At 44.0% G+C, this 26,718-nt stretch overlaps 1 long non-coding RNA gene across 1 annotated transcript; it reads right to left on the bottom strand.

Moving 5' to 3' along the window:
- Positions 1–11,406: 11,406 nt before the first annotated feature.
- On the bottom strand, positions 11,407–26,514 carry LOC309533941. Its single transcript, XR_014220555.1, has 3 exons — positions 26,044–26,514; positions 23,978–24,052; positions 11,407–11,680 (listed from the first exon to the last, which is right to left on the bottom strand). It is a non-coding gene; the product is annotated as an uncharacterized lncRNA (long non-coding RNA).
- Positions 26,515–26,718: the final 204 nt, after the last annotated feature.

Below are 26,718 nucleotides of genomic sequence, written 5' to 3'. Positions count from 1 at the left end.
CATCCGATGGTTCAACCCAGCAAAGTTTGAGCTTTGGCACGTCAAGCACACACGGCTGCTACTGCCACCATCTTCCTGGTCCATCCCCTAAATAATTCATCTCTCATCTGTCAGAACATGTGATCCTCTCTTTTAACTCCTGCACTATTTTTCTACTACCCACAAGACAATAGATGAACTTTGCAGCCAGCAAAGGAAAAAGCAGTGGAGGCAGCAGCGGGTACTCCTGGGTAGGAATGGATGAATCTGTCAATTATGATTTCACTCAGTTTCTCATTACTCCAGTCTTAAAATCAGTTTGGCCAATTTGCTCATCAGTTTGTGATTGTGTGGAAACAACAAGAAGAACAACAACAACGCAGGAAAATACATACATGTTTTAATGTAATTTTTCCCCAATGTACACATTTTTCTGTGCATTGTTTGGTTGGAAAATTGCATCATAGAATTTAGAAAAGGGTGACTTTGGAAGGAAAGCTTCACTGCCACCTGTGTTTGCATTTTGGTCCCAGGAAGCGAAAATTAGGCAAGTCCACATGAACCAAATGAATTCCTTTCCCATCCCTGCTCCCTACAGAGCATTTGTTCCTACCAGGGCTGGTAGAATTTCTTAAGGGGATAACAGGTCCATATATTTCGCTCTATAAGACGCACTTTTCCCCTCCTAAAAAGTAAGGGGGGGTGTTTGCGTCTTATGGAGCGAATGCAGGCTGTGCAGCAATCCTTCTTGCTGTTCTGACTTCGCTCCGCTGGAGAGGCGCTGCGCAGAGAGGGAGAGAATATTTTTTTCTTGTTCTCCTCCTCTAAAACTAGGTGCGTCTTATAGAGCGAAAAATACGGTAACTCAGGAGCTCCGATCTGATGTGCTGGCTGTGATCCTCGTTGGAAACAGGGACTCTTGCTTATTTAGCAATTTACTGATGCAGCAACTTGAGTTTTTTATCTGTACAAATTTGATTCCCCTCCCCTTCTGAATGTATACAGATATCGTCATTTATTTACTTTTAAATGTTTTTGTACCACTTGATACGCAACATATCCAAAGTGGTTTTCAGCGTTAGAAAAACAACAATAAAACTATACTGCAACAATTTCAATAATAATGCTAAATCTTGAGTAGATTACAGAACATGCAGTCAGTATTAACAATCAGGAAATGCCAAGGTAAACAAGCAAATTTTAAACATACACATAGATGGGGCATCTTCATGATCTTATTGTTATTCTACAATGCTGACATCAGTTACAATTCCCCATTTGTAAGAAAGGAGAGGGAAATATCACAATGCTGTCTCATCACTTTTCTCAGTAATGTGTCTAGAGCCACTTGTAGTCTGCAGAATTTTAAAAAGAGGGCTTTCCTTTTGTCATTCTAAGCGTAAAAACCACTGTCGCTGTATGATTTTTTCAGCACAAAGAAGCAAGCTTCTACATATACTGTATACTACTTATATATACCACAGGGATGCGGGTGGCACTGTGGGTTAAACCACAGAGCCTAGGACTTGATGATCAGAAGGTCAGTGGTTCGAATCCCTGCTTGCTCGGTCCCAGCTTCTGCCAACCTAGCAGTTCGAAAGCACATCAAAGTGCAAGTAGATAAATAGGTACCACTCCAGTGGGAAGGTAAACAGCGTTTCCGTGCACTGCTCTGGCTTAGTCATGCTGGCCACATGACCTGTATGCCGGCTCTCTCGGCCAATAAAGCGAGATGAGCACCACAACCCCAGAGTCGGCCACGACTGGACCTAATGGTCAGGGGTCCCTTTACCTTTACTTACATACTACGTACTGTATATACTTCTGGGACCACACATTTAAACTCTTCCCTGGTCTCCTTGCTGGCCATAGTAGTCCCAACTTGGCCAGTTAGCCCTGGTGATTATTTGATGTTTACTGATTGGGGTTCCCCCCCCCCAAAAAAAATGACCCCTGAATTTTTGAATTTTATTGACATTGATGCTGCATTTACGTTGTATTTTATGCTGTTTTTAAGTCGCATTTTAATCAATGTTTTATATTTGCTGTTAGTCGCCCTAAGCCCTGTTTTTAAACTGGGAAGGGTAGGGTATAAATAAAAAATTATTATTATTATTATTATTACATGCTGGATCAGAAATCATGTGCGTAAATCAGAAGCACATTAGGATGTGCATCCCAGTTGGGACAGGAATCCAGTTTTCTTTCCTTTCTGACACTGAATTACTTTCCGTTGGATGCATTTTGGATACAAGGTAAAGGTAAAGGACCCCTGGACGGTTAAGTCCAGTCAAAGGTGACTAAGGAGTTGCGGCGCTCATCTCGCTTTCAGGCCGTGTGGACTGGCTTCTGTCATGGTGTCCCATTGCGCCAGAAGCAGTTTAGTCATGCTGGCCACATGATCCGGAAAGCTGTCTGCAGACAAACGCCTGCTCCCTCATCCTGAGGAGGGCTACAACTGGACTTAACTGTCCAGGGATCCTTTACCTCTACTTGTATAAGCTTTTGTCTTTCTGTCGGTTACCCAACAGTTTCGATAGCTGAATAAATGAGGCAGTCTGTCAGCTAGCAAAGCCCAACCGTATAGATATGGGACATGTTGCGACTAATAATCACTTGGATCCTTTCACAGAGACTAAGATCAAGCACTATTTATCCTGGAGATCACTTAGCAAACACAGTGCATGGCATCCCGGGCTTAACCTCAGCAACATTTCCAGATACACTCAGGTCAATAGAAATAGCATCTGAGAGCCTTGGATGAAGTTGCCCTGCCAACGCCTCTCAGCTAATCACTTCATTGCAGTGGAGCACTGCTCTTCATTCCAAATGGGAAATTAGATTTACCCTTTTGAAGTTTATTAATATCTTTAATCAAAGTCTCTCGGAATTGTTGTAAAGAGAAAAGTGTTTTCATTATTGCCAAAGCCAAATTAAACAAAACCGTTGTTCTGCCTTGGAGACAACAGTCTCCTGTCTCATGCCAGGCACAATTTTTTCTGCTGTCATCATGGAACTTACAAGAAGGATCATATGATGTCAATGGTTGAATGATCATTGCAAAGGAATAAGCATAATATCTATCCACAATCAGGGAATTTTAGTTTTGTAACCTGAAGCGTGGTAGAAGAAGAAGAAGAGTTTGGATTTGATATCCTGCTTTGTGGTTCGAGGACCCGACCCAGGCGAAGTGAAATAAAGACACAAGGACACGTGATATAAGGTTAATGGGCTAGAAAAGGCCACAACTTTATTGATTACAGCAATTGAAAAGGTATTGGCTTAGGCATTGGATCGAAACAAGTGGGTTCTTCACCAGTAGGTGGAGCCTGTTGATGCTAATCCAACTATAGGCTCTCCCCTGATGTCACCGAGGTTCGAGCCATGGCCTCCCGCCAAGCAGGCTTCGGACGGAATACACGACCGCCAGATTCCTTTAACGGAATACCCCTAAAAATTGAAGGCATAGGCGACGGCCACACCTAGCACTTCCACACACCGCAACACATTATTCCAATGCCTAACCTACCCACAAATACCACAAAAGTTGTGACGATTGCTACGAGGTAGGCGAAAAAACCAAAAAGCCTAGTGCCAAATGGAAAAACTCCTACCAGGCCCCCCAGGCAACCAGGGCGACCAACCTAAGGTCCATAGCAAGGCCAAAAACCTGAGCCCTAACTAAAGGGAGTGGAGGGTGGGTGACTCGCGATGGGCGAAGGAAGAATGAGGCCAGGGAAGGCTGGCGCTGCAGCAAAATGCTGCTGAACACGCCCCCTCCGTGGCACCTGGTTGGATGGCCACCGAGGGGGCGTGAGCGCCAGCCAGGTGAGCGGGCGGGCAGGGGGCCCCGCCCCCTGCTAGCCAGAGCTCGGGCCCCAACCACAACCCCTCCCCTCTCTTTCAGGGAGGAGAGTCTTTATCATTACCCGAAGGAGTCTCAAAGCGGCTAACATTCTCCTTTCCCTTCCTCCCCCACAACAAACACTCTGTGAGGTGAGTGAGGCTGAGAGACTTCAAAGAAGCGTGACTGGCCCAAGGTCACCTAGCAGCTGCATGTGGAGGAGTGGAGATGTGAACCCGGTTCACCAGATTATGAGTCCACCGCTTTTAACCACTACGCCACACTGGGTCTCAGGTGGTCAGGTAGGATAGCCAAATATAAAGGAGGGCTGTTCCCACAAGCCCTTCACTTGAAGGGTGATCCATATTGGAGTTCTGTGAATTGTGTGAACATGCTGGGTTTTATGGTGCCTTCTGTACAGTTCTGGTTTTATTTTGCGTTTGGCTTAAATTTGTTATTCTGTGCACTGCAAATATAGGTCATGTGGAATGAAAAACGAAAAAAAAATACAGTATTTTTTTAAAAAAAGTTTGAATCAGCTGTCCAATAAAATGTTGCAATATGGAACGGTCCTCTATAGGGGTCTAAGCCAGCCATGCCCTTCACAAGAAAACTCCATTCCGTTCAGTGTCCCTTCCAACAAGGGTTCTCTGGCCACTGAGCATGCTCAGTTTTCATTGCCCTCTTTTCATTGGTGAAATGTTGGACAGTGTGCACTGGTGCAACTCAGATTATGTCAGGGGAACAACCCACTTGTGGATCCAAACTTTGTCCGCTAGTTGAAGATAAATGTCATGTCATATCTGGTCATCCTGATGCTTAATCCTGAAAAGATGTCTGGCCATTCGGATAGACACAGAGTTACAGGGAACCAGGCAGAGGGCCTTCTCAGTAGTGGCACCCGTCCTGTGGAACGCCCTCCCTCCATCTGAAGGCAGCCCTCTTTAGGGAAGCTTTTAATGTTTAACAGACTACTGTTTTTAATACTTTGTTGGAAGCCATCCAGAGTGGCTGGGGAAACCCAGCCAGATAGGTGGGGTATAAATAAATTATTATTATTATTATTATTATTATTATTATTATTATTTGTAATCACCTGAATGTGGTTGACAACAGAGCTTCTCTGGGGCAGTGTAAAACTGTGCTTGATTATGTGCATGTCATAAATGCTTCTTAGAGATACCAAATATATTATTTGGGTGGGTTTTTTTTTGGGGGGGAGGGTGAATGTGTATAATTCTTAGGACAAAGCAAATCCCATGTCAGCAGCCAAGCAAATAAAATTGAGATTTCTTTTCATAAAATTGGTGACATAACCTCATCTCCCTGAGAAACGTTTGGTGTGTATAGCATTGCAAATTATTCATGGCAATTCAAGATACATGGGCTTGTACTGCCGGAGAAAGGATGTTGAGCTGACAGCGTACTTGGCTGTGAATTTTTGATGAGGCGTTGCATAAATTTCCAAAGGAGATTACACAGCTACATCAATAAACAGCATTAAAAATCAAGTTTCTGAAAAGCCTGTGGAAGCCAATGAATGCTATTGATGCACCACAGAGAGCCGCAGTTTTGCTTGCTCAAGCAGAGACTTATTTGAATGTTCTCTGCGCTTTCCTCCCAGGCTGAGTTGGAATATTGGGGCATCCACACAAAAGCATTGCCAGAGGTGAGGAAGCAGACATAGAATCATAGAATCTTAAGAGTTGGAAGGGACACCAAGGGTCATCTAGTCCAACCCCCTGCAGTGCAGGAACCATCTCTACACAAGGCCTGGTTTACAATGTATCGTATTAATTAATCATCTTTCCAGTGGTTTTAAGGCAAGGCTGGATTAAGGGCTTTTTCCAATGAGCCTCTGCTCCTACTAGGATTTTGCTTTGATAAAACAATGGGTTTAGGATTTATTATTGCTGCTATTATGACAAACCTAGACAGCATCTTAAAAAGCAGAGAGATCACCTTGTCGACAAAGAAGGCTGATCGCCAAAGAATTGATGCTTTTGAATTATGGTGCTGGAGGAGACTCTTGAGAGTCCCATGGACTGCAAGAAGATCCAACCTATCCATTCTGAAGGAAATCAGCCCTGAATGCTCACTGGAAGGACAGATCCTGAAGCTGAGGCTCCAATACTTTGGCCACCTCATGAGAAAAGAAGACTCCCTGGAAAAGACCCTGGTGTTGGGAAAGATTGAGGGCACAAGGAGAAGGGGACAACAGAGGACAAGATGGTTGGACAGTGTTCTCGAAGCTACTAACATGAGTTTGACCAAGCTGTGGGAGGCAGTGGAAGACACGAGTGCCTGGCATGCTCTGGTCCATGGAGTCATGAAGAGTCGGACAAGACTAAACGACTGAACAACAAATTGCTGCTATCGCTCTTGTCGCGTCATCAATGCAAATTGTGCCTTATGCTATAACATGAGCAAAAGACAGATATTTGACCTGAGCAGTTTAGATTTTCAATCTTCAGATGGCATTCCCAGAATAAGTACGCTAGGCATATGTTAATCTCAAATCAGCTAGAGAACGAATACATACGTGCAGGAAACAAGGCCTGTCTCCAACTACCGAGGGGAAAAGGTGCTGAAAGCCGAAATCTCAGCAAGAAGTGATCTTACCATTACAAGGGACTGATGTCAGTATCCACACACACACTTTCAGATGTTGCTCTTTCTGCCCAGTTGAGAAAACAAGGTCTACTGTGTGGCCTGCCACATGCATTGGACCAGTGACATGGCTGGCTGTTGAAGTCCCCCAGAACCAGTGGTCTGGGAGTCCTCTACAATGACTCCAAGACCAGCTCTGTCAGGGATGCTGGGCAATGAGGTGGGTGGTAAATCTGAGGGCTGGCTGATAGGACAATTGCAATTTCCCAGATTGGAGAAAAGCACACGGCACAAACTGCTTGTGCTGTGTGCCCCTTACCAAGACTGTCCCACCTCCTACACCATACCTCCCCCTACCCTGAATTTTTTTGGGGGAAGATACTATCCCCAGCTTCTCACTTCCCAGGCACATCCCTTGTATTAAAACAACAACAAAATCCCTGAATCTAAAACACTCAAGTTAAAAACAAAAAAATAATATGGGGTAATAATAACAGTAAGACCTGCTAAGCTATACCCCAACCCAAGAGTCCATTCAGCTTTTGTAGCTGCAATAAGCCTGAACCCACCCTTGTAGGCCAGGTAGAAGAGGCCTGCAGGCAGGGAGCAGGTCCCCCAAGACTCACAGTCAATATGGTCTCCAACCTCCTCAGCTTAGGGGCACTGGAAAGGTGTGGTCTTCTTAAGTACCTGATTACTCAGCCTGGAAGTTATGTGCTTCAAGGCTTCTTCCATCTACTCTACGAATGAACCCCAGGCACCCTGGAATCTTGGGTCATGTAGTATTAGTTTTCAAGGGACATAATGTCTAAAGTTGAAGTCCCAGGCTTTGTAGTGCTTCCTGAAGGCAGGGAAGAACGGAAGCCTTGCAGAAAGTCCTCACATGGGGCCTCAAAATAATTTTGGGAGGTGGGATTAAGGGTAGATGGTTCGTTCCTTCTGTAGCACTTCACTGATCTTCAAAGCAGCCCTGTGGAGCTGCTAACTTGCAAAGCAGAAACCATAGGATATCATAATCACATGCCTCCCACCTGTTGTCTTATTTGGCCATAAGCTCCACAGTGTTTTGAAACCTCAGCTTCCTGGGTAGTATTCGATACTAGTCCTACTCAGAACAGACCCATATAAGTTAACAGATATGACTAACTTAGGTTCATTAATTTCAATGGGTCAACTCTGAGTCGGATTTAGTTGACCACAATCCAGAAGACTGCAATTACCTTTGATTGGGGCATTGGCATCGCCAGTGTGGTGTAGTGGTTAAGAGCGGTAGTCACGTAATCTGGGAAACCGGGTTCGTGTCTCCGCTCCTCCACATGCAGCTGCTGGGTGACCTTGGGCCAGTCACACTTCTGTGAAGTCTCTCAGCCCCACTCACCTCACAGAGTGTTTGTTGTGGGGGAGGAAGGGAAAGGAGAATGTTAGCCGCTTTGAGACTCCTGAAGGGGAGTGAAAGGCAGGATATCAAATCCAAACTCTTCTTCTTCTTCTTCTATTTGTAGGACATGATCCACCAACTCAACACCAATGAATGGAGGAAGAGGGAAGAGGAAACACAGCAGTTCATTGATATGAGTTAGTAGAATCATGACTTTTCAGTTGTTTAGATGTATTTTCTCTCTTTTCCTAACTATTTTTCTTCTATGTTTTCAAGACCCTTTTCAATCTGATCCTAACCAAGATTCACTTGTTTCATATTATCCTCTACCACATGGTGTAGAATTGAAGGCCAGGGTCAAAAGCTCCCCCCCCCCTTTCATTCCCCAGTCGTAGCAATTTCAGCAACATGCCCACTTGGTATTTGATTGCTTAGGAGGGAAGAGGACCATGAAGAGGAAAGGGCTTCACAAACTCACACCATGTCATTCCAAGATTTTTCAGTATTTTCTCATTAAATCTTCAGCGAGTCGTCTGAAGTCCACAGCCTGTGACACTGCTGAAAGCTTGAGTACAAACAGAGAAGTAAACCATTTTATTGATTTCAATTTCATTAGAAATACAGTTTGCAGAGAACAGAACCCAAGTGGAAAACTGACAAATCAATTCTTTGCGGAGTTTATTTTTAAGCCAGAATGTTCTTGCCAAAGAAAGCAGCTATGCAGTGATGCTTCTAAGTGACACAACTTATTGATATTTTAATATATAAAAATTACCTAGCATGATGTAAAGCAATTTTATTAACCCTCACAATCAATACTATTAAGTAGGTTCTCTCGGGTTGCTTTAATCCAATATGACCTGATTTAGAGGTGATACCCTTGCCAAACCTGTATTTGTCACTGGGTGCAAAATTGTGCACACACATGAGTACTGTGTGATAAGTTCTCTAGTTTGACACAGTAGCTGGGGCTATAGGTGCATTTCTCTTAAAGATAAAGGTAAAGGGACCCCTGACCATTAGGTCCAGCCATGACCGACCCTGGGGTTGCGGCGCTCATCTCGCTTTATTGGCCATGGGAGCCGGCGTACAGCTTCCAGGTCATGTGGCCAGCATGACTAAGCCACTTCTGGCGAACCAGAGCAGCGCATAGAAATGCCATTTACCTTCTCGCCGGAGTGGTACCTATTCATCTACTTGCACTTTGATGTGCTTTCGAACTGCTGGTTGGCAGGAGCAGGGACCGAGCAACAGGAGCTCACCCCGTTGCGGGGATTCGAACTGCTGACCTTCTAATCGGCAAGTCCTAGGCTCTGTGGTTTAACCCACAGCGCCACCCGCACCCATTGCTCTTAGGAAAGTTTAAATCCCACATCCTTGGAATCCGCTGTATGGAAGGGATAAATGGAAGTTGGATTTAGTTACTCCATGTCTACTTCTTCTTCCCCATCTAACAGCTGATTGGACAATATATATATTTTAAAGAACTACTTTAAAGCAGTCACAGATGTTCTGCAGATGCACTGTGGGAATGCAGTTAGAATCTCTAAGGCAGCAGGGTAGAGCCTCTGGTCCTCTAGATGGTGCAAGACTACAAGTCCCATCATTCCAGGCCATTGGTCATGCCAACTATGGCTGATGGGATCTGAGGTCAGACAGAATGTGGAGCGTCACAGGTTCCCTGCCTCTGTTCTAAGGGAACTACATATTTTTACCAGGTTTCTACCAAGATAGCACTGTTTCACTACCCGTGTATTATGACAGTAGTCAAGGTGAAACAAATGTTGATAGAGTTGGTAGAGTCTTTAATTTCTATATTGCTTAATACAGTGGTACCTCAGGTTAAGAACTTAATTCGTTCTGGAGGTCCGTTCTTAACCTGAAACTGTTCTTAACCTGAGGTACCACTTTAGCTAATGGGGCCGCCCGCTGCCACCGCACCACCACCACACAATTTCTGTTCTCATCCTGAAGCAAAGTTCTTAACCCGAGGTACTATTTCTGGATTAGCGGAGTCTATAACCTGAAGCGTCTGTAACCTGAGGTACCACTGTATATTGAAAATGTCTCTAAGCAGTGTACAGAAGACTGAAGCAACAGCAGCCAGCTTTAAACATTACAGAAATATGCAGTTACGTATAAAAACATTACATTAATACAAAGTTACTAATATATAAAAAAAGCAATATCAATTCATTTTTTTCTTCTGGCACACCCTCCCTCTCAGCCTCCGAATTCTTACCCAGGGTCCAAACAAACTGTCTGCTCACCCACAAAAGCCTCACAATGTTGCCATTCGAGTTTCAGAATCAGATTGTGACATGTGACATGTTAGAAACTGTCAAATGTTGACTGCCACATATCGGGTAGGGTCAAAGACTGACAGCTAACTCCATCTCAATTACCAAGTATGGCAAGAACTGCATGGCTGATACTGTCCAGTACTGACTGCTATGTAGCATGCCAACCGCCCAAAATTGCCAAATGTTAATTGGCAGACGTCGCATACTGACAAATTCTGATTGGCACGGCGTGACAGCTGTGAAGTGGTGTCAAATGCTCGATGCTACTTCAAAATAATTGAATCTTAAATGCAGGTGCTGGTGCTATTAAATGTAGGGGCCCAGCTGTGCAAAATGGCTCACCACTTTCCACTTTCCAGTGAAGTTGCCTTGTGGAAAAACATGTCTGTTTTGTGTGTGTGTTTGTGTGTGTGTGTGTGTGTGTAATGATGTTTCTATGACCTCTATTGATGTCGGAGTGCAACTGTCAAAATCTGAGACCTTGTCCTATTAGAATGGGAGACGAAAGATGAAGAGGTAAAATCAGTTATGATTAAATGGGCACAAGATGTAGGTCACAACATTATGATGGAAGATTGAGTTAAATTATGGAAAACTGACTTAAAATTTACAGATTGTTCCCTATTGAAGGAGAATTACGTGAAGATGATGTACAGATGGTACACAACACCAGTGCAGTTAGGGAAAATGTACAAAACTAGTTCAAATATATGTTGGAAGTGTAAGGAAAAGGAGGGGACATTTTATCATATGTGGTGGGATTGTAAGGTAATTTTTTTTAAAAAAGGGAAATGATATACAACAAATTGAAGAAAATGTTCCATTTAACGTTTGTTTAAAAACCCGAGGCATTTTTGTTGGGGATTGTAGGGAAAGACCTGACAAAAAAGTTGAAAAACATCTTCATGTATGTGACAACGGCCGCGAGAGTTCTGGTAGCACAAGGATGGAAGACTGAAGAAACCCCAACTAAAGAATCATGGCAAGAAAAATTGATGGACTATGCAGAACTGGCAAAACTGATATATAAGCTACAGGACAAGGATAACTGTGACTTTAAGGATGAATGGGAACCCTTTACAAAGTATCTGAAGACACAACAAAGCAAACTGGACTCCTTGGCAGGTTTTGATTAAACATTCACAAACTTTTTATTGATAATAATCAGCTAAATAGTTTGAGGATCTATACAACTGTGTAACATGCAGAAAACAGCATTCTTAGAGAAACCAAAGACTGGAACTGAGGGAAGTCGGAGGGTGGGGTGGGGGTGGGAGGAAAAATGGGGGGGGACAAGGATGATATGTTTTTGGATAATATGTCTTGTTATAATTTTGAATTAAAAAAAATCTGAGGCCTTGTTTGGCACAGACAGGGATAGCTCAGGTGGTAGAGCATGAGACTTTTAATCTCAGGGTTGTGGGTTCAAGTTCCACATTGGGTGAAAGATTCCTGCCTTGCAGGGAGTTGGGCTAAATGACCCTCAGGGTCCCTTCCAACTCTACAAGCCTGTGATTCTGTGCTGTTACTATGTTGTAGTCTTGTTTAGTAGTGGTGGTGCAGTTTCTGAATTGGGGAGAGAGAGAATCACATTTAATATTTATAGTTGATGGTGTTATTATTTATTTCAGTTCATATCCCACCCTCCCTATGGCAATCACATCAATAACAAAATCCAACAGCAGTTTTAAACCTACAGCGCGGGTGGTGCTGTAGGAACGCAGGTGGCGCTGTGGGTTAAGCCACAGAGCCTAGGACTTGCCAATCAGAAGGTTGGCAGTTCGAATCCCCACAACGGGTTGAGCTCCTGTTGCTTGGTCCCTGCTCCTGCTAACCTAGCAGTTCGAAAGCACATCAAAGTGCAAGTAGATAAATAGGTACCGCTCTGGCAGGAAGATAAACGGCGTTTCCGTGCGCTGCTCTGGTTTGCCAGAAGCGGCTTAGTCATGCAGGCCACATGACCCGGAAGCTGTATGCCGGCTCCCTTGGCCAATAAAGTTAGATGAGCACCACAACCCCAGAGTCGGCCACGACTGGACCTAATGGTCAGAACAAGGTATCTGAAGAAGTGTGCATGCACACAAAAGCTTAAACCCAGAACAAACTTAGTTGGTCTCTAAGGTGCTACTGGATTTTTTTAAAAAAAAAATATGTACAGTGGTACCTTGGGTTACATACACTTCAGGCTACATACGCTTCAGGTTACAGACTCTGCTAACCCAGAAATATTGCTTCAGGGTAAGAACTTTGCTTCAGGATGAGAACAGAAATCGCACGGCGGCGGCGGGAGGCCCCATTAGCTAAAGTGGTGCTTCAGGTTAAGAACAGTTTCAGGTTAAGTACGGACCTCCGGAACGAATTAAGTACTTAACCTGAGGTACCACTGCATTTCGATTGTGTCAGACCAACACAGCTCCCTACCTCATTCTAAGAACAGTTCAAAATCCATCACATTCTCTCAGCCAGTGATTTCAGGGTTGCCAGAAACAGTATCTTTCAGCCCTCAAATGCCTGGTTAAATGCTTTAAAATTCCTCCTGAAAATCAGTAACGAGGAAGAGAGATATCTCACTAGGGAGGACATTCTACTAATTTAAGTCTACACAAGTGAGGCGTTTTTTGTTGTTGTTTTTAATCAGCTAAACTCTCCAAGCAGCTGAGATGCTTTGGGTGGGGGGATCAGAGCTGGGTTGTTCCCAGTAGCTGGGCTGGATTGTGGTGGGTCAATTTGACTGGGACTTAGGGGATTTGGCCTGAGGTGAAAGCAATAGCCTCTCTTAAAGCCTTCAGAAACTGTCCTCCGGCCCATGTAAGACCCCAAAGTATATATCACTATTGCCTCATTTACAAAACAGCCCTTTAATAAATATTTTTTTGCTTAACAGTGCATTACAGGGCAAATCCAGACCCCAATAAATCACCTCAGCGCATCTTTTGAGCTGAACAGGGATGCAAATCAGTTCTGGTTGCTGCATGCAACTTGGGACAACATTTTCCAGGAGAATTCTACGCACGTCCCCAGCGCCCTTCTGAAATTTGCCTAAAACTACAAGGTGACTTCGGTGGTTCCTGCTTGGACAAGGAATTTCAAAAGAAGCTAAAGGAGATTTGGAAAGAGTAGCTACACTTCTTGGAGGAGTCTCACTCGTTCCCAGTAACTAACACGGAATTATTCAATGTACGCATGGTGATGAAATATTTGCTATATCAGGGAAAAGCACAGTATTTAAATATTAAAAAGAATACTGCCCCGTCCTTTTTTTATTCCTTAATTTAAATTTGCATTAGCCATGCATCCCGTTTCCCCACCCTCACTGTTTCTAATTTTTAATTAGCTTAATTTAACTGGAATCTCTAGATAGGTCACAGCTCTCAAGTTTAATAAAAATGGAGTGAAACAGGCTTAATAGAAATTCATAAATTACCAATGTTCTTTGGAGTAATGCATACATAATTTATTTTGGAACGATGCTCCCTGCATTTTACTGTATTTGAGTAACTAATTGTGTTGGATATAGTGTCCCTGTGTGAACATCTTTCAAGATGCCAAGCAGATCCTCACTTGGCCCTTGGGATAACACACACACACACACACACACACACACACACACACCACCTCACCCCAGCAGCTACGGCTTATCGATCTCTCCTTATCAACAGTTTTAATGACAAGAGAACATTGTCTTGGACAAACTAGAAAATTAATAATCCAGGCTCTGGATGGTAGCACTCTGAAAGAAGATGTTGTTCTGGAAACCATTTCCTTAATGCAATTTTAAAGTAAATTGAAATAACTATTGTATATTCATTATTAATCAAGATGAGCTGGATGAACGCTGCTTCCTTAGGCAGCAGTGGATGAAGTGAATGCTCAGGAGCTCAAAAAATCACACCCTGTCTCCTGTTAACTGCACCAACAATGGGCTCGCTTAGTGCTCATTTTCTTACAGAATGGCATGTCAGCAAGAAGCAGAGTGAGAATTAATGAGCCCTTCATTGTGATGACTGAGCATTTAACTGAAAAAATGATGTGCCGCACTCCTACACTTGGCAGCGAAGAGGTCCAAAGTTCAGTAAGTGTAAAGACACCAAGAGTGAAGGTGGAACAACTTTACCAATTGTCTTGCTGGCTTGCTGAAGGGAGGTGTGTGAAACCCATCTGAGATAGGTCACCATCCTTGTTCTTATCTTCCCTAAAAATCCCTGTAGAAAATTCATCTGTGCCGGAGCCCCCAAATTTAATCAGTGAGAACTCTGCTGTAGGATGGTACTCGACTAAGTTTTACTCAGAGTAAACCCATTGAAAGCAATGAACATAACTAAATTTGAGACATTAATTTCAAAATTTCAATGGATTGACTATGAGTAAAGCTTAGTTGGTTATCTATCTATCTATCTATCTATCTATCTATCTATCTATCTATCTATCTATGAATATGATGGAATACGTCCAGGGATAGAAGCCTAACAGTTGAATTAGCTATCAGAAGGAAATAAGCTTTGATGCCAGTAAATAATTAAGTCTTTGCTTCTCAAGACTAGGGTTCCGTCTCCACAATGGTCAAAACACAAGGAGCCAATTTTCAGCTGTAAACACAAAGCAAAGAGAGAACCATTCATGTACAGCTTCTCAAAACTAGTGTTCCAAGTTACTATAATCATGAAATTCTGGGGGACAGTGAGAAGACAACCAATTACTGCCTGATGAACTTGATCAATTGCATCCTATGTAATATTGATGTGTATTATTCTACCTGTGATAAACTTGCCAAATGTGGTTTACTGGGTTGTACAGAATTGTGTGTGTCGGCCCTTGTCTATAGGAACGGCATATTGATCTGTAGATTTCGTTTTCTTGTCAAAGCTAATTTCATCATTGTACTAAAATATGCCCTATCGTGGGAGGATTTTAGAAAACCATCCCTCCCACTGTTATGAGTTCATTATGAAGTAATCCAAAGTCAAAATTTGTATTTGGAAACTGATACATAAAGAAAAATGATGGAACCCAAAGATGATGAGTTATTGACGCGCTCATTGACACAGGTGGTTTCGTACAAAATATCAATGCAAACGGTTTGAGGGAGAGAAAAATCCATAGCCCTCAGAATAGTCTGCAAGCATTTCAGTCGGCAGAGCGGTAAGCCAACACTGTAGAGCTTTGTGTATTAGCATTTTTGTCTCTCACTAATCAGAGATATGGATTGAAACAGAGAAGCCATAATAATAATACAATAAGGGATCTTTTCTATGTTCAGAACCCCCAGTTTTGCCATTTGGTTGCAATTCTTCCTAATGCATTCAGAACTATTTCAGTAGTAATACTAAATACCCCTCTCTCTCCATATCTCTCTCCACACACACACACACACACACACAGTTGTACAGTGGTAGTTCAGGTTACATACGCTTCAGGTTACAGACTCCGCTAACCCAGAAATAGTGCTTCAGGTTAAGAACTTTGCTTCAGGATGAGAACAGAAATCGTGCTCCGGCGGCGTGGCAGCAGCAGGAGGCCCCATTAGCTAAAGTGGTGCTTCAGGTTAAGAACAGTTTCAGGTTAAGTACAGACCTCCGGAACGAATTAAGTACTTAACCCGAGGTACCACTGTACCTTGGCTGTCAAACTTAATCCATTCCGGGAGTCCATTCAACTCCCAAAATGGTTTGAAAACCAAGGCACAGCTTCCGATTGGCTGCAGGAGTTTCCTCAACTCAGTCGGAAGCTGTTTAAGCCACGTTGGACATTCGGCTTCTGAAAAATTTTCACAAACAGGAATACACTCTCTCTCTCTCTCTCTCTCTCTCTCTCTCTCTCTCTCTCATACATTTATACATCATTAAGGACTACTTTCTCCCAACGTCAGGGATGGCCGTAGCAGAATGTGAAAAGACAACTGTTGAAGCCACCTGCCTCACCCAGTTTAACAGAATAGAAGGAAACTTCTTCCTCACATGACTGCCATCATGTGGGGGTGCACCACCTCCACAAGCCCCCTGCCACATCACTCTGGGCCTCACCGCAGGTGTCTGTCTCCCAAAACATGGAAAATAATAAAACGGGCAACAGTGATGCAAGAGAAGCAGGGGGTTTGTCTATTCCCTCACACAACTGGATTCACGATTAACGTCAAAATCAGTTGTCACCTTCATAATGTCTTGTAGACCTTGAACTGTGATGTCATCACATTCTGATTTCCACGAGTCACTTTATTTATTTATTTATTTATTTATTTATTTATTTATTACCAATTTATCTAGTGGATTGTTGTTGTTTTTAAAAAACTCACACCCAATAACCTCAAGATGGTTTTTGTTGTTGTTTAGTCGTTTAGTTGTGTCCGACTCTTCGTGACCCCATGGACCAGAGCACGCCAGGCACTTCTGTCTTCCACTGCCTCCCGCAGTTTGGTCAAACTCATGCTGGTAGCTTTGTGAACATTATCCAACCATCTTGTCCTCTGTCGTCCCCTTCTCCTTGTGCCCTCCATATTTCCCAACATCAGGGTCTTTTCCAGGGAGTCTTCTCTTCTCATGAGCTGGCCAAAGTACTGGAGCCTCAGCTTCAGGATCTGTCCTTCCAGTGAGCACTCAGGGCTGATTTTCTTCAGAATGGATAGGTTTGATCTTCTTGCAGTTCATGGGACTCTCAAGAGTCTCCTCCAGACCATAATTCAAAAGCATCAATTCTTCAGCGATCAGCCTTCTTTATGGTCCAGCTCTCACTTCCATACATCACCACTGGGAAAACCATAGCTTTTACTATATGGACCTTTGTTGGCAAGGTGATGTCTCTACTTTTTAAGATGCTGTCTAGGTTTGTCATTGCTTTTCTCCCCAGGAGCAGGCGTCTTTTAATTTCGTGACTGCTGTCACCATCTGCAGTGATCATGGAGCCCAAGAAAGTAAAATCTCTCACTGCCTCCATTTCTACCCCTTCTATTTGCCAGGAAGTGATGGGACCAGTGGCCATGATCTTCGTTTATTTAATGTTGAGCTTCAGACCATATTTTGCGCTATCCTCTTTCACCCTCAATAAAAGGTTCTTTAATTCCTCCTCACTTTCTGCCATCAAGGTTGTGTCATCTGCATATCTGAGGTTGTTGATATTTCTTCCAGCAATCTTAATTCCGGCTAGGGATTCATCCAGCCCAGCCTTTCACATGATGAATTCTGCATATAAGTTAAATGAGCAGGGAGACAATATACAGCCTTGTCGTACTCCTTTCCCAATTTTGAACCAATCAGTTGTTCCAATGTGGTTTACAAAGAGATAAAACAATAACATTGGGGTGGGGTGGGGATTACAACAATACTTTAAAACATTCAAAAAGTTAAAAAAACATAAACTCAACCGGATTAAAATTCACCTTGACATTCTAAGCATCTTTCAAAGCATCTCAGCCTTTCAAGCATTCTTGGCTGCTGATGTTGGGAAGTGTGGAAACGTGAACTGTTTTGACAATTCAGTAAAGGGAGACAGGTTTTCTAGACTCACGTTTGCCAGATTTAGCAGTGGTGGTGCTCCTGTCACTGTAATGCCTAATTTGGCCCTATATAGCTTGCACATAGAAGGCGCAGAATGCAATCCTACAGATTCACTGTGTTGAACTGAATGTTATCTTTCCCCCCCTACCCTAAACAAACAATATTTATCAGCTTCAGGCTTTTGCCTCAAATTGCAAATGCTGTGAAAAGTACTGGGAAGAAATCATATTCAGAGCATATTCCATTTCCGACTATTAGCTTCTTTAAGAGTACATTTCAAAAGATGAAAGATAAAATGCTATAGACTAATGGAAGGGGGGGAACAGTATATTTTTAAAATGTTATTTCTTTGTGACTAGGCCAAATATATATTAGTTTTAATCCCAGTGACAGGATTTTATGGGGAACAATAAAGGCGATAGAAAATAATGCTGATAACATCTCTTTGCATTAGCATGCGTTTTGTGCTGTGTGTTAGTGGAGAAGCGAAGGGAGGGGGTTGTTATTTGACCATTAAATTAATGGAGCCGATAAATGGGATTGTCACAGTGACACAAAGTGACAGTCTGGCTGTTTTTATCTGAGCCATTTTGAACATGACATTTCTAATGTACAGAATTACCTCTCTGGATAGCTTCATTTTATGATATGTGTGCTTTAGTTTAAAGTATAGTAAAAACTATTTATTTATTCTTCAGGAAGGTAAGTGGAAATGCTGCTCCTCAGAAGCACAGAGGGAAACAGAAGTAGGGACTGAGGAATCCACACATCCTCCCCAAAAATAGACATTTAATGCTTTTATGAAGCCCAGTCTGAGTGCCTGTGTTGGCTTCATGTAAAGGGAAAAGGTAAAGGACCCCTGGATGGTTAAGTCCAGTCAAAGGTGACTATGGGGTTGCGGCGCTCATCTCGCTTTCAGGCTGAGGGAGCCGGTGTTTGTTCACAGACAGCTTTCCGGGTCATGTGGCCAGCATGGCTAAACTGCTGCTGGCACAATGGGACACACTGTGATGGAAACCAGAGTGCACGGAAATGCTGTTTACCTTCCCGCCACAGCGGTACCTATTTATCTACTTGCACTGGCATGCTTTTGAACTGCTAGGTTGGCAAGAGCTGGGACAAAGCAATGGGAGCTCACTCAGTCATGGGGATTCGAACCGCCGAACTTTGAACCTTCTGATTGGCAAGCCCAAGAGGCTCAGTGGTTTCGACCCACAGCACCACCCACTTCCCTTCATGAGAATGTTAGGAGAGCCTGTTGGAGTGGCCAATGTCATGCCTAGTCCATCATTGTGTTCTCACCGTGGCCAAGCAGATGCATTTGGGAAGCCTGAAAGCTGAGCACGACAGCACTCTCTTCAGATTTGGCCCTGGCTGAAGCACCCTCGCCCAGAAGACAATGGACCCCACTTGGCCCTGGTGAGGTTATTGGATGATGTGTAGGCCCTGCTGTGGTGGTAGGGTAAGAAGTGGGCGGCAGCAACGCCAGGGCCAAACAGGAAATGGTGCCCTTGTGATGATGAGAAGGGTCACTACTGGTATGGAATTAAAATGGTGGCTATTATAGCTGACTGGTACAGAATCCATCCTCAGTGTAACATTGGCCAAAATGTGATGTTGCTGCATAATAACATTACGTGGGTCCTCTGTGTATTCTGAGGTAGTTCGCACAGTGGTCTCTAGAGGTACCCAGGGTGCCTTTCAGCTCCAAGCAAAAATAACCAAAAAAATCCCAGTTATATGCCTACCTAAGTGCTGTGGGTTAAACCACAGAGCCTAGGACTTGCCGATCAGAAGGTAGCGGTTCGAATCCCCGCAATGGGGTGAGCTCCCGTTGCTCGGTCCCTGCTCCTGCCAACCTAGCAGTTCAGAAGAACGTCAAAGTTCAAGTAGATAAATAGGTACTGCTCTGGCGGGAAGGTAAACAGCATTTCCGTGCGTTGCTCTGGTTCGCCAGAAGCGGCTTAGTCATGCTGGCCACATGATCCGGAAGCTGTACGCCGGCTCCCTCAGCCAGTAAAGCGAGATGAGTTCCGCAACCCCAGAGTCAGTCACGACTGGACCTAATGGTCAGGGGTCCCTTTACCTTTACCTAAGTGCAGGTAGGCATAAAATCGAATGCCCCCTACCCCACCTAATGGTCCTGACATTTACCGAAGGATGCCAAGAGCTGATCTCAGAGCGAAAGCATACATTCTCACAATTTCAGAGTCTATTGTGGCAACATTCTCAAGCTATGGGTCAGGAAGTCTGAAGGTCAGGTAGTCTCTCTGCATACATGAGGTGGGATGTGGATGGCCATATATTCATAGAATCATAGAATCACCAAACTGTAGAGTTGGAAGGGACCCCAAGGATCAGCTAGTGCAACCGCCTGCAAGGCAAGCATCTCAGCTAAAGCATCCATGACAGATGGCCATCCAACTGCTGCTTAAAAATCTCCAAGGAGAGTCCACAAGCTCTCCTTGGACCATCTGAGAACTGCAACTGTGAATCAAGTCCATGGTTTTCTGATGGGGAAGCAGCTGTCAGCTAGAACTGGAGGGGCAGAAGGTGGCAAGGCCAAAATCCAACACTGAACCAAAAATTTTCCAAGTCAAATTTACTCATAAATTTGTTCTGTCCTGTTTCTGTGTGATTATGTGATTTTTTTTATATATTTTTTTAAAGAGCAGGAAAAACTGCATTTAAATAGGAATTTAAGTCCATAGTTTGATATTTTTCTCAAAAATATGTGTGTGTGTGTATTCTCAAGGAAATATTGCTCTATCACAACATTCAGAAAAGTGTGAAATCTGATAGACAGCTAGATTCCCAACACACACTTTCGTGTGGGAGGTGTGGATTGGGTCAGCTTGTATTGGAATTCAGAAAGATTGTGTACTTCAAGCATCCCCTAGTTTAGACTACTTAAAATACAGTGTTGTTCACTTGAAAACTGCAGCTGGTGGTCCATCTGTTGATTAAATGTGAATGGAAAAAAACGCTGGTTACACCAGTCCTGACCAACTGCCCTAGATCTCAAATCAAGGTCCTAGCTTGTCCTGACTTTGGAGACCCAACCTGGGACAAGAACACCTAAGGGAGTAACTGCTTTCCCAAGGTGCACCCAATGGCCTTGAAAGTCTAGGAGACGTTCTGATGGTTGTCCCACCCTTTACTGTTATTGGAACACAGAGGGGCCTCCTTGGTTTTGACATCCAACATTTACATCTCTTCCAAGAGAACGTAGACCTTTTGCTTATCAGCTGAAAACAGTTTCCTTCTTTCAATCATTTGCTCTCTTGGGTTTATTACGGCTGATGGTTGAGATGGTTGAGATCTTCTATTTCTAACTCTCCATTTAACAGACTGATTTTAATATGCCTTAATATTATTCAGTCTTCTGACTCATATTTTTGCTCATTGCTCTTTTTGGATAAAAAGGAAATAAAAGCACTATAAAAATGCATATATATATATATATATATATATATATATATATATATATATTTTATATCCCATATTGGTTTGGTTCCTAAGTTTTCATTCCTGAGATAGGATGAGCAAAAATAATTATTAAAGCATTGATCAAAAACCATGCTATTTTGGCAGACTTATTACCCTCATAAATATTTGAAGCAGGAAAAGAACAAACTTGCAACTTCCAAATTATCTTAGAAACAGATGGGGGATAGACATATTTTTATATAAGAACCTAACATTTTTATATAGAAATACATGTATAAAATTCCAATTTCATTTATTTTAAGGAAAACAGTGTTAGGATGGGCAACTGGGAAGCACAGGGGAATTTTTCATTGGGAATGATAAGAACTGTAGTTTAACTTCCATTATTAAAAGCCCTATTTAGCTTGGGACCAGGATACCTGAATGATTGTCTCAGCCATTATCAGGAGGTCCATTCCACACAATGCAGGAATTGTGCCTTTCCTGTTCTGGAACGCCCTGAATTACCCCTCCTGTAGAATATTAGGCACTGTCTCTGTTGCCTTCTTGCTGCCTATTGAATATTTTCCGCATCCAACATTGCTTTATCACTTGTTTGCCTCCCTGGGCTCCTTCAGGAGGAAGCACGCATTAAACAGCAACCACCAGTTGCTTCAGACGACTTGTAAAGGCAAATCTTTTTGCCCAGGCTTTGCTAGACCCATAGGATTAAATCCTGTTGTATTATTATTATTATTATTATTATTATTATTATTATTATTATTATTAATTTATACCCCACCCATCTGGCTGCACTTCCCACTCTGGGCGGCTTCCAACAAAATATTAAAATACAGTAATCCATCAAACATTAAAAGCTGCACTAAACAGGGCTGCCTTCAGATGTCTTCTAAAAGTCTGGTAGTTGTTGTTCTCTTTGACATCTGATGGGAGGGCATTCCACAGGGTGGGTGCCACTACCAAGAAAGCCCTCTGCCTGGTTCCCTGTATCTTTTTAAAAAAGATATTTATTAAAAGTTTAACAATTACAGGAAAAAAGGAAAAAAGAGAGATTAAAAAGTTACAATACAATACATCAAAAAGCAATAAAAAACAATACAGCACAACGATGAGGGGGGAAAACAAAACAAAAACAAAAAACAAAAACATTTAAAAAACACATCCAGTATTTCCGTATCCTTATCTTTCATTTACTTGTTTCCCTTACTGCCTGGTTCCCTGTAACTTGGCTTCTCACAGTGAGGGAACCGCCAGAAGGCCCTCGGAGCTGGACCTCAGTGTCCGGGTAGAACGATGGGGGTGGAAATGCTCCTTCAGATATACTGGGCTGAGGCCGTTTAGGGCTTTAAAGGTCAGCACCAACATTTTGAATTGTGCTCAGAAATGTGTGCAAATTCCCAGGTAGCTGTTCTTGTTTTTAAATACTTTCATGCTACTGCTTTCCTGGTTTTATGTTGTATTTCTGTTTTCATGGTACTGTTTATACTTTCTATGTTCTGTATGCCGCTAGAGCTTTTAAAAATATTAAGAAGTTTATAAACTATTGTAAATAATAATATAGTAATAATAAATTAAGAAGCCCTTTTGCAACTGGGGATGGACAGCTTGGTCTGTTTCCAGTCCATCTCAGATTTACATTGCTTATCCATAGATTTGTCCCATCCCATTTCCAGATTAATCTGCTTTAAATTCTCACCAATAAAGTACTTATTTACACAGCAAATAACCCTTTGGGGTTCCGCAAGTGGCACACACCTCAAAACTGTGAATCCACTGTAAGAAGTGAAGGAAATTCTACACATAAGATGGCTTCTTGTCATGGCAGCAGTCTAGCACATTTAAGGGATAGGACTTCAATTTGCATTCTTTAGAGAGTCGTTTCACAAAGTCCCACACATGTGGAAATGCAATCAAATGGGACAACTGTCAAGGTCTGTTTAATTTACAAGACTTTCAGCCTTGAGAGTGTCCCTTTCAGTTTCGAACAGCATTATCTTTCATTTTCCTAATTGGTAGTGCAGTAAAGGCTAAATGCAAAGTCAGGAAATTAATTTAGATATGATACCCTGGATCTCAATTTCTTTAATTTGGGCTGACATATTCAATTATGGGTCGCTCTATCAAAGGTGTTGGGCTTAAGGAATGTCACGGAAGAGGCTAATGATCAGTGCTTGCAAAGAATGAACAGGGGAAGGGGGAACCTGGAAATATCGAAAGAGGGGGTGATGTTCCCCACTCCTCCATAATATCACCTTTTCCCTTGTAAAAAGAGAAATGGAGAAAATTATGGGCCCATTATTTGCTTGCAACACGTCACATTGTCCATACCAGTGTAAGCATTTGCATTCCATGGATGCTCTTTTGGTTCTCTTCACCACCAGGGAATGAGTGTATGGTCTTCAGCAAATTAAACTGAGCCTTAGTTCCTTGCTTGTAAAAACTGAACAGTGACTAGGGATGCAATACATTAGGAAAGTGTGGAGCAATTTCACTTGGGAAGGAGGTCTGCTGAAGAGGCTCTCAGGATCTCAGACCACCAGAAGTGGAAATTGCACCAACTTACCCCTATTGGTGGGACGCAGGTGGCACTGTGGGTTAAACCACTGATACTAGGACTTGCTGATCAGAAGGTCAGCGGTTCGAATCCCTGCGACAGGATGAGCTCCCGTTGCTTGGTCCCTGCTTCTGCCAACCTAGCAATTCGAAAGCATGTCAAAGTGCAAGTAGATAAATAGGTACCGTTCTGGCGGGAAGGCAAACGGCATTTCCGTGTGCTGCTCTGGTTCGCCAGAAGCGGCTTAGTCATGCTGGCCACATGACCCGAAAGGCCGGCTCCCTCGGCCAATAAAGCGAGATGAGCGCTGCAACCCCAGAGTCGGTCACGACTGGACCTAATGGTCAGGGGTCCCTTTACCCTTTACCTTACCCCTATTGGTTGTCATCTTGTTGGAAGGTCCCCTATGACATCCAAGAAGGTGCCCTCAAATATGGGAGGCAGGAACTAGATAACAAAGCAGAGGGACAGAGACTGGGTAAACTGTGCATAGGTCACTTCAGATCTCAAACTCCTCCTTATAAATGGTGCTTCTAAGCCTCAACTTTACACTCCTTGTGTGGAGGCTTTTATCTACCACACCATATTGTGAAGCATCTATGGGTTTCCAGCAGTGATGGATTTACGTATAAGCTAAACAATCTATAGCAGTGTTTCCCAACCACTGTTCCGCGGCACACTTGTGTGCCGCGAGATGTTGCCTGGTGTGCCGCGGGAAAAATTAAAAAATTCGAAAGATTTTTTTTTAAAAAAAGGCAAATTTTCGATTGGGGCGCCGTCACTAGATGACCCCTGGGGTTCCCTCCCTCCCTCCCTCTCTGCGCCTCCCTCCTCCTCCTCCTCCGGGGAGGCCCTTCCTGGCTCTCGGCCAAGGCTTGGCGGCTGCCACTCACTCACTCACTCGCCCACCCGTCCCTCCATCCCTGCACCCGGCCTCTCCCCCTCCGTCCCCGGCGCGAGGGCTGCCGGGATCCATAGTCCCCTCGCCCTTGGGCTCCGCGCCCGCGCGGGGTGCGTGAACTACGTTTCCCAGCGTGGCCTGGCGGGCCGGGCGTTTTGTTTGAAGCGCTCTTCTCCCGGCCATGGAATGAGCGCGGCGGCGGCGGCCGGGCGGGCAGGGGCTCTTCCGCGCAGACCCCGCGCAGCCTGCCTGCGCCCCCGCGGAGATCGGGCGGCAGGATGGAGCCCGGGGATCCCTGCGGAGGCGGAGCGGCGGAGGCGGAGGCTGCCCCCCAGGTAGGGCTGCGTCGGGGTTTTTTTATTTTTGCAATGCTGCATCCGCACCGGAAGGGACGCATCGGACCGTGGAGAGACCCCTTGGCGGGCGTGCAAGGCAATGCATGCGTGCAGGCGTTGCATGGAGTGCAGTGCAATGCAATGGCAATGCGGCGCCCTGCATGCATGCATGCAACTTCCACCGGCGCTCCGGACTTGGCAGGTGAGGGGGGTCCCCAGTGGGCGGCAGAGAGCCAGGAGGGCGAAGGGGAGCCGGGGGGGGAGCATCGCTGCTCCCCGAGCCGAGCCCGGGGGGAAACTTCGGCGTCGTTGCACCGGGTGTTGGAAGCGGAGGCTGGCGGGGGCCCCTCACCTGCAAAACCTGGTCGCCTCTCATATATTTCGTGCATTGCATTCATCGCCCGCTTTCTCCTCCAAGGAGCTCCCGGGGGCGCGCGTGGTTCTCCCCGTGTTATCCTCGCAACAACAGCCCTGCGAGGTGGGTCAGGTGAGTGGCCCAAGGGAGCACCCAGGGATTGTCCTGGCCAGGTGGGGTGATTTGAACCCTGCTCTCTGCCCGGTCTTCGTCCTCATTTAGCCCCCACATGTGCATGACTGTGCATGACTGAGGTTTTCCCCCCTCGTCTTGGCTATGGTGTGAGTCTGTGCTGTTAATTAATGGGGTTCTGCCTTCGGAGAAGATGAGCCAGCCCTCAAGGAGGTGATTATGTAATTTGCTAGCAATTCATGTCCCTCCCGGCGTGACGCTGCGCGCTGACGTCACGGGGCTGTAATGGTGGTGTGCCTCGAGATTTTTTTCATGAAACAAGTGTGCCTTTGCCCAAAAAAGGTTGGGAAACACTGATCTATAGCTTAGGGGCCCACTCTCTTGCCCCCCCAAAAGAAATTAAAGGAAAAACAAAACAGGATGTACATATCCAAAATATAAGATAAAAAACAATTAAAATAAAACCTACATACAGCAACAGTGTTTTGTCTTGTGTAGGCTCCTGTAAGTAATGGGCCCTAAAATATCACTGGTTTGCTCATTTCTATATATAGGGTGCCTACATTCTGCATTGACTGGTTGCATAGCCATATGTGCAAATGGCTTTAGATACCTATTAGGTCCATAAATTACTATATAACATATATTCAATACAAAAAACAGCAACAATTTGTTGTTGAGAAAAGGCAGCTGGACATATAAAGGGCCCCATTACCTTCAGTAGTTGAGGGCCTCATCAAACCTAAATCCAGCCCTCGTTTCCAGTGCTGTTTCGTGTTCCTGAAAGCAATTTAATAATATGAGCGATGCACATCTGGGTTCCTGTGACCAAAGGATGCGATTGATTTGTGTCGTCCTTGGGAAGGAGTTCTTCATAATCCAGGGATTCTGAGGCTTTCAAGGAGAAACCTATGTTGTGGCAGCATATGACTCTAGGGATACCTTCATAGGTATATTTAGCAAGCTCTCTTAGGATGTTTCCAACATTGAAGAATTGCACTGTTCAGCAGTAATGGGCTGCAATGCCAATACTCCTTTTCAGCCAAGAGACAAAACTGGCCTTTATTTGGGCACCACTTTTATACTCAAAGAGCACCTTGGTCTCAGCAGGATCAGACTGACTTCATTTAGCAAAGTTTAATCCTGCGAAGAGAGGTGGAGGAAGAAGTTTAAAATGGAAAGAAAGAAAAGACTCGTTTTGCACTGAGCTTCGAAACCATAGAATCATAGAGTTGGAATAGACCACAAGGGCCATCGAGTCCAACCCCCTGCCAAGCATGAAACACCATCAGAGCACTCCTGACATATGGTTGTCAAACTTCTGCTTAAAGACCTCCAAAGAAGGAGACTCCACCAAACTCCTTGGCAGCAAATTCCACTGTCGAACAGC

The sequence above is a fragment of the Podarcis vaucheri genome (assembly GCF_965113315.1).
Source record: "Podarcis vaucheri genome assembly, chromosome: 6".
NCBI classification, from domain to species: domain Eukaryota; kingdom Metazoa; phylum Chordata; class Lepidosauria; order Squamata; family Lacertidae; genus Podarcis; species Podarcis vaucheri.
Note: the sequence above shows the minus strand (reverse complement) of the source record. Positions and strands in the feature narration are given on the sequence as shown.